The following is a 12243-nucleotide window of genomic DNA, read 5'->3' as shown; positions in this document are numbered from 1 at the left end:
AATCATGTATATCGTCTTAAAAAGACACTTTATGGTTTGAAACAAGCTCCCATGCCATGGTATGAAAAACTACTAAATTCTTACTTAGTCACAACTTTATCATAGGTAACGTTAATAAAACCTTATTCGTCAAGAAATATAATGATCATATATTGATTGTTCATATCTATGTTGACGATATTATTTATGGATCTGCATGCACTAACTTGTCTATTGAGTTTGTACATCTAATGAAATCCAAGTTTGAAATGAGTATGGTTGGAGAACTAAATTATTTTCTGGGATTATAAGTAAAACAACATAAAGATGGTATATTCATCTTATAAAGCAAGTATGCCTTGAATCTTGTAAAGAGATTTGGGTTTGAGAATGGGAAAATTTTTGATACTCCTATGAGTACAACTCTCAACGTCTCTAAGGATGAATCAAGTAAAAGTATAGATTCCCGTCAATATCGGAGTATAATTGGTAGTCTTCTATACTTAACTATTAGTAGACCCGATATTTCTTTTAGTGTTGGAATATGTGCTAGATATCCATCTAATCCTAAGGAATCACATCTAATCATTATAACATGGATAATTAGATATGTCCCAAGTACTGCTAACTTAGGACTCTGATATCTTCATGATACAACTATACAAATTGCTGGATATTCTGATGTAAATTGGACAGAAAATATCGACGATAGAAAATCTACCAATGGTGGATGTTTCTATGTAAGGAACTATTTACTTTCCTGGCTTAACAAGTAATAGAATTCTGTATCTTTCTAAATAACTGAAACTGAATATATTACAGTTAGTAATGCTTGCACCCAGCTGATATGAATGTTAGCCAATTATAGTATTGTGCAAGACACAATGACATTGTACTGTGATAAGTCAAGCGTAATTAGTATTTGAAATAATCCTATTCAATATTCTCATATGAAACATATCGATATTCGATACTATTATATTTGAGAATTAGTTGAAGATAAGAGTATTGCGGTAGAATATATTCAGACTGAGAAGCAACTTGCAAATATAATGACAAAATCGCTCGACAGGAATATATTTTCCAAATTAAAGCATGATATTGGTTTGTGTACTTTTAATTAATTAATTATATTCTTTATGCATATATTTTTATTGTTATATATTTATAATGTTTGAATGCATAACATGTAAATAAATTTTAAATTATAAATAAAAGTTTTTCAAAATTGTGGCCTGCTCCACCAGTCAACTACATCCTCGACTAGTAGACCTTTGACGGGTCCAGGACATGCTTGAACAGTCGAGGATTGCGAGTTTTGACAATAAAGGGAGGAAATCACTTTTTTTAAAAAATTTCATTTCCCACCTTCTTCTTCGACTAGTTGTGGCTTCTCTCGACGAACCCATCTCCCAATTTTCATTGTTAGTGGTCCTTTTCTATTTTCCTTATAGATTTGGGCTGATCTTTGCTAGTCTATCTTGTATTTGTGGTGTATTTGTGATTTTCAACATTTTTGTAGTGGGTTTTGAGCAAAAATCTAATTTAGACTCAACCTATCTACTTATCTTAATCTTCTCTTATGCAATATCTAAATGGAGCATCGTACTAAGAGGAAGGTAACTCGCAAAGGTCATCGCAGCTCCTCCTCTAAGTTGACTCCCATTAGTATGAAAACACTAAGAAGCCCCAAAGAAGATTCAGAGTATGTTAGGGATTTTCGTACTAGAGAGATTATAATAGAAAAGACTGTGAATGTTGATCACATTACACCATTTCAACTTGTGCCTATCATTCAAAATATTAGTTGGGAAAATATTTTTGGTTAGGGCGGAACAGCTTACCGTTCTATTGCTCAAGCCATGTATGCATCCATAAGCGACATGTCCCTTGAAAATCTTACTTTTATAATTAATTTTAGAGAAGGGACAGTCACTATTGATCGCCATTTGATTTCAGCTTTGACTAAAATAGTTGTCATTGATGATGGAATTCCCATTGCCAATCTCACCGATAGATTGACTCATACTGAGCAATAAGAGATCACTCATAGATTATGTCGCTTTGACGCTGAATGGAATCTGGTAATGCTCTTCATGCTAACCAGATGATTCCCAAATATCGCGTCCTTCATCAAATTTTCACATCCAATGTGTATCCAAGATTTGGGAATAAGTCTAAGCTTACTCCATTCATGACGTGTGTCCTTCATTTTGTGGTTACTGGTGTTCTAATATGTCTTCCTTTTTTTATTTGATCATTCAATTTTGAATTCACCCTGGTCATGGTTCAATTCTATTTGTCTATCTCATGACTTGTCTTGCTCTTTATTGCAATGTCATCATATCTTCAACCGAGGCACTGGAGTCACAATTACCTTTTAATAATGCAAATTTGAACAAAATGAATCTGGAATTTGTTCTGGGTTAGCGAGATGATGATGAAGAAGAAGCACTTGCACCAGAGGACACGTCGATGGACGATATATTTGTTAAGCTTGATGAGTCAAACAATCCAGCTGATTCAGACTATCAACCTTCTTAGGTTAATGATTGGCTCAAATCCTTAGAGGAAAAAGGTTTCTGAGTTGAAGGTCTCTCAAGATAATTTGACACAAATTCAAAAATCTTCAATAAAATATATACAAAAGTACTTTCATCGCATTGCCAGAAGTTTGCACCAGATTGATCCTTCTATGCCTCCTCCCTCTTCCTCTGGATCTGACTAAGTTTATTAATGTTATTGGTATGTAAAACTTAATACTTTGCGTATTTGGTTGATGACTTTTCTACTATACTAAACTCCTTGAATGCTTATTATCCTTAACTTAACATTTACATATGCTTACTTCCTTATCAATTCATAACTTTATGTCTTCTTCTACTTTCATTAATATGGTTATTTGAATGTCTTATTTTTCTGATAGTAAACTATTCTTTCCCTTGTCAAATTATGACAAAAAGAGGGAGAGGTTAGTTTTGTAGAATGAAGAATGCATGATTCATGAAAATATGATTGATATAAATGATATAATTATATGAGAATGCATGGAAGATTGTATGTCATAATACAGAAGCAGCTCAAATTGAGGGAAAGTAGTAATTTTTTCCTAGCTCATCAAAGCTGCAACAAACCTTCTACAACATGGGATCAAGAATACGAGACTTCATTCTAATTATTGTAATAATAAGTGTTTTGTTACGAAATTGATAAAGGGGGAGATTGTAAGTGCTATAATGTGTAAAGCACACCTTATTTGTCAAATTTTGTTTAGACAAAACAACTTATGAAGTAGCATTTTAGTGTGGATCAAGATGGAAAATTCAAGCTCTACTAAAGTTCAAGTCAAGTAGAAGATCAAGATGGAAAGTTCAAGTTCTACTTAAATCAAGATAGAAAGTTAAGTTCAAGTTCTACTAAATTTCTAGTAGAAGATTAAGCTCCATCTAGAGATTCAAGTTCTATTATAGAATCTAGTAGAAGATCAAGCTCCATAAAGTTCAAGCATCTAATCTACTTCAAAGTTCAGTCATTTCAAGTATTATGAACCCTAAAAAAACCTTAGGTTTAGGTACTTTCAAAATCTACTTTGAATGGGTTTTTATGCTTATAGTTGGCTAAGCTTTGACTAGTATAAGTTGTGGCTCGACTAGTCTAAGAAAGTTTAACTAGTCCTAGTTCAAATCGAAGAAAAAATGAATTTTTTGTTACACCTTCAACTAGTCGAGGAGACTGCTCAACTCGAAGTCCAGTGACAGAATCAATTCGAATTTCTTGCACCATCGACCAATCGAAGCCCATGCTTAACCAGTCGAAGAGGCCCTTTGACCAGTCAAAGACATTGCTCAACCAGTTGAACAGGGCCTTTAATCAGTCGAAGATCTGTTTTATCTTATCGTGCTCAATTTTAAAAATTTGTTTCAACGAAATCTGGTTCTTAGACGAGTCAAAGCAACAACTTCTTTGCCTATAAATTGAGGTTTTCTCTCAATTCAAAAATACAATTCAAGTCTATCAAATCCTTCTACAAGAGAGAGAGAGAGAGAGAGAGAGAGAGAGAGAGAGAAATCCCTGTTATGCTCAACCTATTGCGCGATATTTATTAAATATTTTTAATAGCTTTTTATTTAATTCTTAATCTCTTATGCTGTCAATTTTATTTTATAAAGAGAGTAAAAACTCTTCTTTTGAGATCTTAAAAGAATTCAAACAAGTAGCCTTTGGTTTCAATCTATTTAAAATCAATATAGAATCTTGAACCCTTGTTTATATGATTGAACATTGAACGATCTACATTCAAGAGAAGTGGTTTCACGGCAACATCGATAGATACGTCTTCAAAGGAGAAGATAAGTATATTTCTTTTGTATTTTAGTTTTATTGAGATAGCCAGAAAATCTTAGTGAGAGGTTTCATGTTTGTGATAGCCCGATAAAATCACAACTGTATCAGGTTTTAAGGTGTTCTTGTGAAACCCTTATTTATAGTAAAAGCCAATATCACGTGGATAGTGATTATTGGGAGTGGAGTAGGAATGGTTGTTTGAGAACAGTTATTGACACACCGAACCACTATAATTCTTGGTGTTGTGGTGAATGGTTGTAATCCTTTTAAGTTAAAGTGGTGAATGCTTGTAATAATTTAGCTTTTATTGACTCTTGCTTGGTTTGGAATTTTGATTCTTATAAGTTTCATGAAATAAGGTTGTCTTACCTAAACTTGTTTGGGTGAAGGTTGTCCTACGAACCAGTTTAAATCAATATTTCAATACTAGTGCAATTGAGACCTCTAATTTATTTACTATTTTTGTACTTTATTTTATTATTTGGCATAATCCTATTCAACCCCCTCTAGGACCAGTTATGCTCTCCTTTTCATCATCCCACACTGTCTAGGTCAGATCACAGCTCGAGCCAGGACGTTAGGTGGAAATAGCTGACCTGCTAAGACAACGTGTTGATGTCTTTGCTTAGTCCCACTAGGATATGCCCAGCATAGACCTAGAGGTTATGATCCATTGACTGAATGTGGACCCCGACCACAAACCAATGAGGCAGAAAAGACGAGCATTCAACCCTAAAAGGTATACGGCCATCAACGAGGAAGTCGTCAAACTTCTTAAGGCTGAGTTCATCGAGGAGATTTATTACCCCTACTGGCTAGCCAACATTGTGTTAGTGAAAAGGCTAGCGAAAAATGGTGTGTCTATGTAGATTACACAGACCTTAATAAGGCATGTCTAAAAGATGATTTTTCCCTCCTAAAGATCAACCACTTGGTAGACAACATTTTCGAGCATGCGATCCTTAGCTTCATGGATGCGTACTCGGGATATAATCAAATCGTCATGCACAATTACAATAAATAAAAAAATAGCATTCATCACTGACAAAGGACTATATTACTACTTAGTGATGCCATTTGAACTAAAGAAGGCTGGAGCAACCTACCAATGACAGGTCAACAAAATGTTCGCCAAGCAGATCGGCAACACGATGGAAGTCTACATCGACGATATTCTTGTCAATAGTGCCAAGGCAAAAGACCATGTGGTAGATATGAAGGAAATGTTCGTGATCTTAAAGAAATATCAGATGAAGCTAAACCCAAGTAAGTGCATCTTTGGCGTTAGCTCGGGAAAGTTCCTCCGCTTACTAGTTAACTAAAGAGGGGTAGAGGCCAACCCTAGCAAGATTCATGTCCTCTTAGAGATGAGCTTTCCAAGAATGATAAAAGAGATCCAATGCCTTAGAGGTAAGATTGCAACTTTAAATAGGTTCATCTCAAGGGTTATGGACAGATGCCTACCATTCTTTAAATAATCGAATGGAAATACAAAGCTAGCCTAGATGAATGAGAGTGAGTAAGCATGTCAGCAACTCAAGTAGTATCTGGGGTCCCCCTCCCCCCCACTAATCTCCAAGACAAAGCCAAGAGAACCACTACCAATGTACCTGGCAGTGTCGACCTGGTAGTGTTGACCATAATGATCAGCTCAACCCTAATGCGCAAAGTGAAAAATAAGAAGTGACCAGTCTACTACGTGAACAAAGCTATGGTTCAAGCCAAGACTCGATACCCAAACATAAAAAAATAGTACTATCTCTAATCATATCATCTCGATGCCTCCAACCGTACTTCCAGGCTCACACTATTGTGGTTCTAACTGATCGACCACTTCGTCAAATTTTATAAAAACCTGAGGTGTCAGACAACTGGCTAATACTAGGGTCAGACAAGAATTTGATGGGTATAGTCCTGGTGAGGTCGTCATTAACTGCTACGGCCAACTTGGGTAGGACTCTTCTTTGGAATTTTCTAACTCGGGGACCAGGATGACCTCATACTTGTCAAATTCTTTGAGCAAGTCCAATGAATTTGCAGATGATGATCATTCTCTCCCCTGGCTTAGTATTCCATAATGACCTGGTTGACTATGAGATGGGATTCATTGTGGATTTTCAATGTTCTGGCTCCCATCACCATGGCTAGTCTAAGCCCAGTAAGGAGTGTTTTATATTCTGCTTCATTGTTAGTAGCTGGGAACTCAAACCTTTGGGCGTACTCTATATTGGTCTGTTTAGGTGAGATGAGGATCAGTCCTACCCCACTTCCCCTGGAGTTTAATGACATGTCCACGTAAAGGGTTTATTCTTATAGGCTGACATCCTATTCATCCTGTCTCCATATAAAGCATTGTATGGATGCCCCTTTCGTGCTCCTAATTATTGGATTCAAGTAAAAGAGAAAGGTTTGATTGGGTCAGATATTGTCCAAGAGACTTTTGAGAAAGTGGAGGTTATTTGGAAATGACTTCAAGTAGATCAAAGTCAATAAAAGAATTATGCAGAGAAACAAAGACATGATTTGGAATTTTCAGTGGGGGAATTATGTATTCCTAAAAGTCTTGCCAATGAAGGGTCTAATCTGTTTCGATACAAAAGGACAGCTTTCCCCTCGATTTATTTGACCTTTTGAGGTGTTAGATCGAGTGAGAGCAACAACATATAACTTACGTTGCCACCACAACTATTAAGTGTTCACAATGTCTTCCATGTGTCAATGTTAAGGAAGTATGAAAGAGATGCCTTGCATATCATCGATTGGCAAGATCTTAAGCTTCAGGAAGATCCTTCTTACATGTAAAAGCCAGTTCACATTTTAGACTGTAAGGAGCACATGTTAAGAACGAAGACGGTATCATTAGTTAAGGTGTTGTTGAATCATCATGGATCTAATGAAGCATCATGGGAGAAGGAAGCCAAAATGCACAGGAAGTATCCTCACATGTTTGAAGAATAATTTATGTAAATTTTGAGGATGAAAATTTTCTTTTAGGGGGGGTATAATATGACAATCCTGATTTTTAATGCACTTAGATTCTAAATGTGATTGCATAGATCAGATCAGATCTCCATTACGTATGCTCATTTTAGAATCAATCTAAATTGTTATGCAGAAAGTATGGGTGGATCTGACCGTTTGATGGGCCATAGGGATGAAAGGTTCGGATCATGCCTATTATAATTTGAATTAGATTTTGAAAACATAAATGGTCTGGATTTAAGCGATCTATTAACCCATTCTTAATTTGAGATTTTGTGATGTCAATGGATTGCTTAAATCTGTCCCATACGATCAATGGATCATTTTTAAAAATAAAAAATAAAAATAAGGAACCTTAAAAAGTTAAAATTTTGGATCATCTGAATATAACAGGATGATCAAAATGCTCATTTGATCAAGTGGACCCCACATGATAAGATGACTTACTATAAGTATACGATCTAAAAGAATTCAGAATCTAATGGTTGAATTCTCCATATGGGCTGTCTCAAGTTAAAAATTTATTAACCAAATGTGAATTGATCAAATAGGTTAGATAGATACAAATAGGGAGCTAATTGAGCTATATAATTAGGTAATTGCTAATCGATTGATCTTAAGGTAACATATTAGAATCCACATCACCAAATTTTAGGTGAGTGATCCCAACATGTTTCATATTCATTGTGATTAGATTAATCATCTGATTGTTTCTCTGATTGTGATTCCCTATGTTGAATGCTTTGTTTGCTTAGAATTGAAATGTCTTATACTATAATATATATGAAAATTGTTAATAAGATGCATCAATCATTCTCATGCATCCACATCATGCATTACATAACTGTGCTGAACACCTAGGGGTACTCCATGTATGACCTATAGGTACTTACAGTACCGAGTGATGTCCCTAGATGCCCACAATATGTGGAAGCCTTCCTTAAAAAGGAAAGACGTGAGCTGATGGGATCCAACTCAAGCAAGTGGACTGATCAACCCACTTAATGCATTCACACATCTTATAATATTCGTGCATGCCTATTTTAATTATAATGTGCACAAACCATGATGGGTTCACTCATTAAGTCTGGCTAGCTAACGTTATATTGCTGGAAAAAACTGTACAGATTGAATTGACAATGTAACAACTACTCAAGTTTCAGGGCAGGAAGATGAACTAGTAGTGATCCACAAGGGCAGTGACCCTATCTTAAGGAAGATGAATTGAACACGTTAAATCAATAGCTTGTAAGAATCGAGCCGATGTTATATTACTTGTTTATGCTTTGAAATTTATTTTAGTTGGAAGATTAAAACTTATAATGTTTTGAATTCATTAGTTGACTAACAATTCAATAAAGTTCCAAATGGGTGAGCTGTATGTTGAGGGTCAAATATTACATATTATCCCCCATTTATTTCTTGATTTTACAAACATAATATGGCTTAATGGTATATTTTACATGTGTTTGTGTTGCAAGGTGAATTTAAGAGCTTGGATTGAAAAGAATGTCAAAAGCATGGATTTAGTGCTCAAAAGTTGCCAAGGCAAAGAATGAACCTGTAGACACCAAGATTGAAGATTTCAAGGTCCCAAGATCCAAGAAAACTAAGTGGAGAAGGAAGGAAGTCAAAAGAACAAATGCAGAAATCACAAAGATTGTGTCATCAAGAACCATTTGATGACATCAAAGATTTGGTCGATGACATCAAATTTATGAGGGAAAATTGAGTTGGTTGTTGGACATACTAGGTGTCTTTTCTCGATTAATCGAAGACATGTTCGATGACTTGAATGCAGGTGCTCAATGACATCAAATTTACTGAAGAAATTGAAGCAACTCACTGGACTGTTTTGGACACATTCTCGATGACTCGAAGACCTGTTCGATGGATCGAAGCTTCGCTCTATGACATCAAAGGACATTTCAATGACACAAAGACTTCCACAATATGAAAGAAGAAAAGGCGTGACTTCTGGATTCAATCCCCTTCGATGACAATGAAGGGTGTTCGATGACATCGAAGGTGTTACGCAAAGTTTTTGCGGATTGCGTAAATTTGATCCGATTTTGCGATTTTGTAGAACTTGGCTCATATATAGGGGTTTCTTAAGTCTTTCTAGGAATCTAGGGTTTGGAGAAGTATAGTAAAAGGGTGGAGCCACTTCCTAAGAGTTCTTCTTCCATTCTTCATAGTTTTGAATGCTTTCATCTAGGGTTTTTAATCCAATCATGTCTATGGTTGGCTAAATCCCTTAGCTAAGGTTAAGGGGTGAAGCTTGTAACATGTTGGGATATTTTTCTTGTTTGATTCTTATTATTGTTGAACTCCTTTGATTCTAGTTTGATATTTAAGGAATACTTTTAGTTTTTAATGGTTTGTTGTGACTTAAATTACAATACATCCATAATAGGTTGAAGTATCTTCTTTTTCTATTTGGAGTTTGTGAAAATAGTAAATCCTATTGTTCTCCATCGTCCCTTGAGCATGGCTGAGTGATGGAGTCCCTTCTATTCTTCACAATTCTCCTATGATGGTTGTTAGATCGGTATATCATGTTGTCTACCATAGTCTCCTAGGCATGGTTAGGTGATGGAATGACTTCCAATCCTCATGACCCTCATCCGTTGAGAATTAGGTCAATGGAAGTTCATATCTGATCTTATTGAATATCTTCCAATTGGATAGGATAGGACTCCAATTCCAAATGAGTGCCTTGAATCAAATAAGGAAACATCCTAATAGCTGCAAGTGGATCCCTGGAAACCCTAATTCCCACTTTTAAATTCTTAAAGTTTCTAATTCATCATCTCACAATCACTCTCTACTTTCCTGATGTAGGTTAGATCTTCTCCTAGTTTTGATTCTAATTACTCTTAAAATAGACACACAAGATTAGACGTAGTGGATTCGACCTCGGTCTCACGAAGATTATTACTACATCGCGACCCTACACTTGGGGTTGTGAACAAGTTTTTGGCACCGTTGTTGGGGACTAACTTTCTATTGTTAGGTTAGGGTTTTTTCTAAATTATTTTAGAAACTAACTTAGCTTTCTAATTCTAGGTTTAGAAAATTTCCTAATTCAATAGAAACTAACTTTTTCTCTTTTTAGAAACTTACTTTTTTCTGTCCTTAGAAACTTTCCTTTTCCCTTTTAGAAACTAGGTTGCTTTGTTATTTATTTTTTATTTTGAGAAACTAACTCATCTTTCTAATTTTGTTTTTAGAAACTTTCTAATTTTAGAATTTTTGTTCTAGAAACTGACTTGTTTTGTTTTGTTTTGCAAGATCTTAATTTAGGAACTTCTAATTTGGTAACTTCTTTCTAATTCCCTCTCTCTTTCTATTTCTAGATTTCTATTTTTCTTCTTCCTTTTAGGTTTAGGTTAGAATCTGAAATTGAGGGCTGAGAGTATTTCATGCCCAAGTGGGTCCGTGACGACACTCAATGTCTTTTGAGTGAAGGAGGATTAGATGAGGGGTTATCTATCCATCACAGGATTAGACACCACTCGAGATCCTCAGAGTTAATTGAGGTTATGGCTGCCAATCAACCGGTCAATCAACTGGGAAGACAACCTCAACCTCAGGTTGAGGAAGTCCAGGATGAGAATGAGGTGCATCAAGTACCCCCACCTCGTATTTTATGAGGTTATTCACAACCGGCGGAGGTGAGTACATCCTCATGCATAGTTTTTCCAAAAAATACGGGACACATGGATATTAAGCTAGGGGTGATCCAACTCCTTCCAAAATTTCATGGGCTTGTATCTGAAAATCTGTATCTACACTTGAAAGAGTTTGACAAGATTATAGCTACTCTATACTTTCCAAACGTGCCCAATAACACGGTCAGGCTGAAGTTCTTTCCTTTTTCTTTGAAAGAGAAGGCTAAGACGTGGTTGCATTCATTACGTCCTCGATCTATTGGTAGATGGAATGACATGATAAGGGAGTTCATAAAGAAAATTTCCCCATACCATAAGACGAACACCCTTAGAAAGTCGATCATAAACTTCGCCCAAAAGGAAGATGAAACATTCTTTCTATGTTGGGAGCAGTTCAAGGATCTTGTCAGTTCATGCCCACAACACGGTTTTGAAACGTGGTGCATCACGAACCTTTTCTATGATGGACTGACATCTCCCATGCACCAATTGGTCGAGACAATGTGTAATGGGGAATTCATGAATAAAAATGTCGATGATGTGTGGGACTACATTGATAAGCTTGCTGAAATGCACAATCATGGGACATCACCCCAAAATCAAGCACCACGTCTAGGCCGACTCAATCTAAAGAGAGTGGAGGAATTTACCTTCTGAAAGAGGATGATGATATCAATGCTAAACTAGCTAATCTCACTAGAAAACTCGAGGTCATGGAATTAAAGAAGGATAAGGCTAAGGAAATTGTTTGCAGTATTTGTGCTTAATTAAAGAAGGAAATTGTTTGCGGTATTTGCGGTCATGGAATAAAAGAAGAAAAATTTTCCAACAATACTTGCCTCTCAAGAGGTACTGAATGAGCAATTCAATGTTGTGAATAATTACCAAAGACCTTTCAGTGGGCCCACTCTAATACATACAATCTCAGCTGGAGAAATCATCCAAACTTCATGTAACGCCCCAAATTTTGAAGGTCGAACAAAGCTCAACTCCCGAGGTCCAATGCATCACTTACGCAGCATAGATAATGATGTTTAAATGTTATCCATATTAGTGCATTAAACATGAGGGAGATTATACTAAAACAGCATATCATACTCCACATATAATTAAGTTTAGTAAGAAAAAGACTGAAACACATATATATCTGAACAACCAAGGGTTCAACAACCTCTGGAGTATGATCATATAACCGGGCTAAATTTCATACGTGTATTGGTTCAAACTAAACAAAATGTCAAAATGTGGAGCATCCAGCTAATCT

General features: G+C 35.9%; 1 non-coding gene across 1 annotated transcript; it reads right to left on the bottom strand.

Moving 5' to 3' along the window:
• Positions 1-11303: 11303 nt before the first annotated feature.
• LOC131217881 (small nucleolar RNA R71) lies at positions 11304-11410 on the bottom strand. Its single transcript, XR_009157467.1, has one exon. It is a non-coding gene; the product is annotated as a small nucleolar RNA R71 (small nucleolar RNA).
• Between the last annotated feature and the right edge of the window lie 833 nt (positions 11411-12243).

This window comes from Magnolia sinica, chromosome 10 (genome assembly GCF_029962835.1).
Source record: "Magnolia sinica isolate HGM2019 chromosome 10, MsV1, whole genome shotgun sequence".
NCBI lineage: Eukaryota > Viridiplantae > Streptophyta > Magnoliopsida > Magnoliales > Magnoliaceae > Magnolia > Magnolia sinica.
This window is presented reverse-complemented; position numbering and strand designations above follow the sequence as displayed.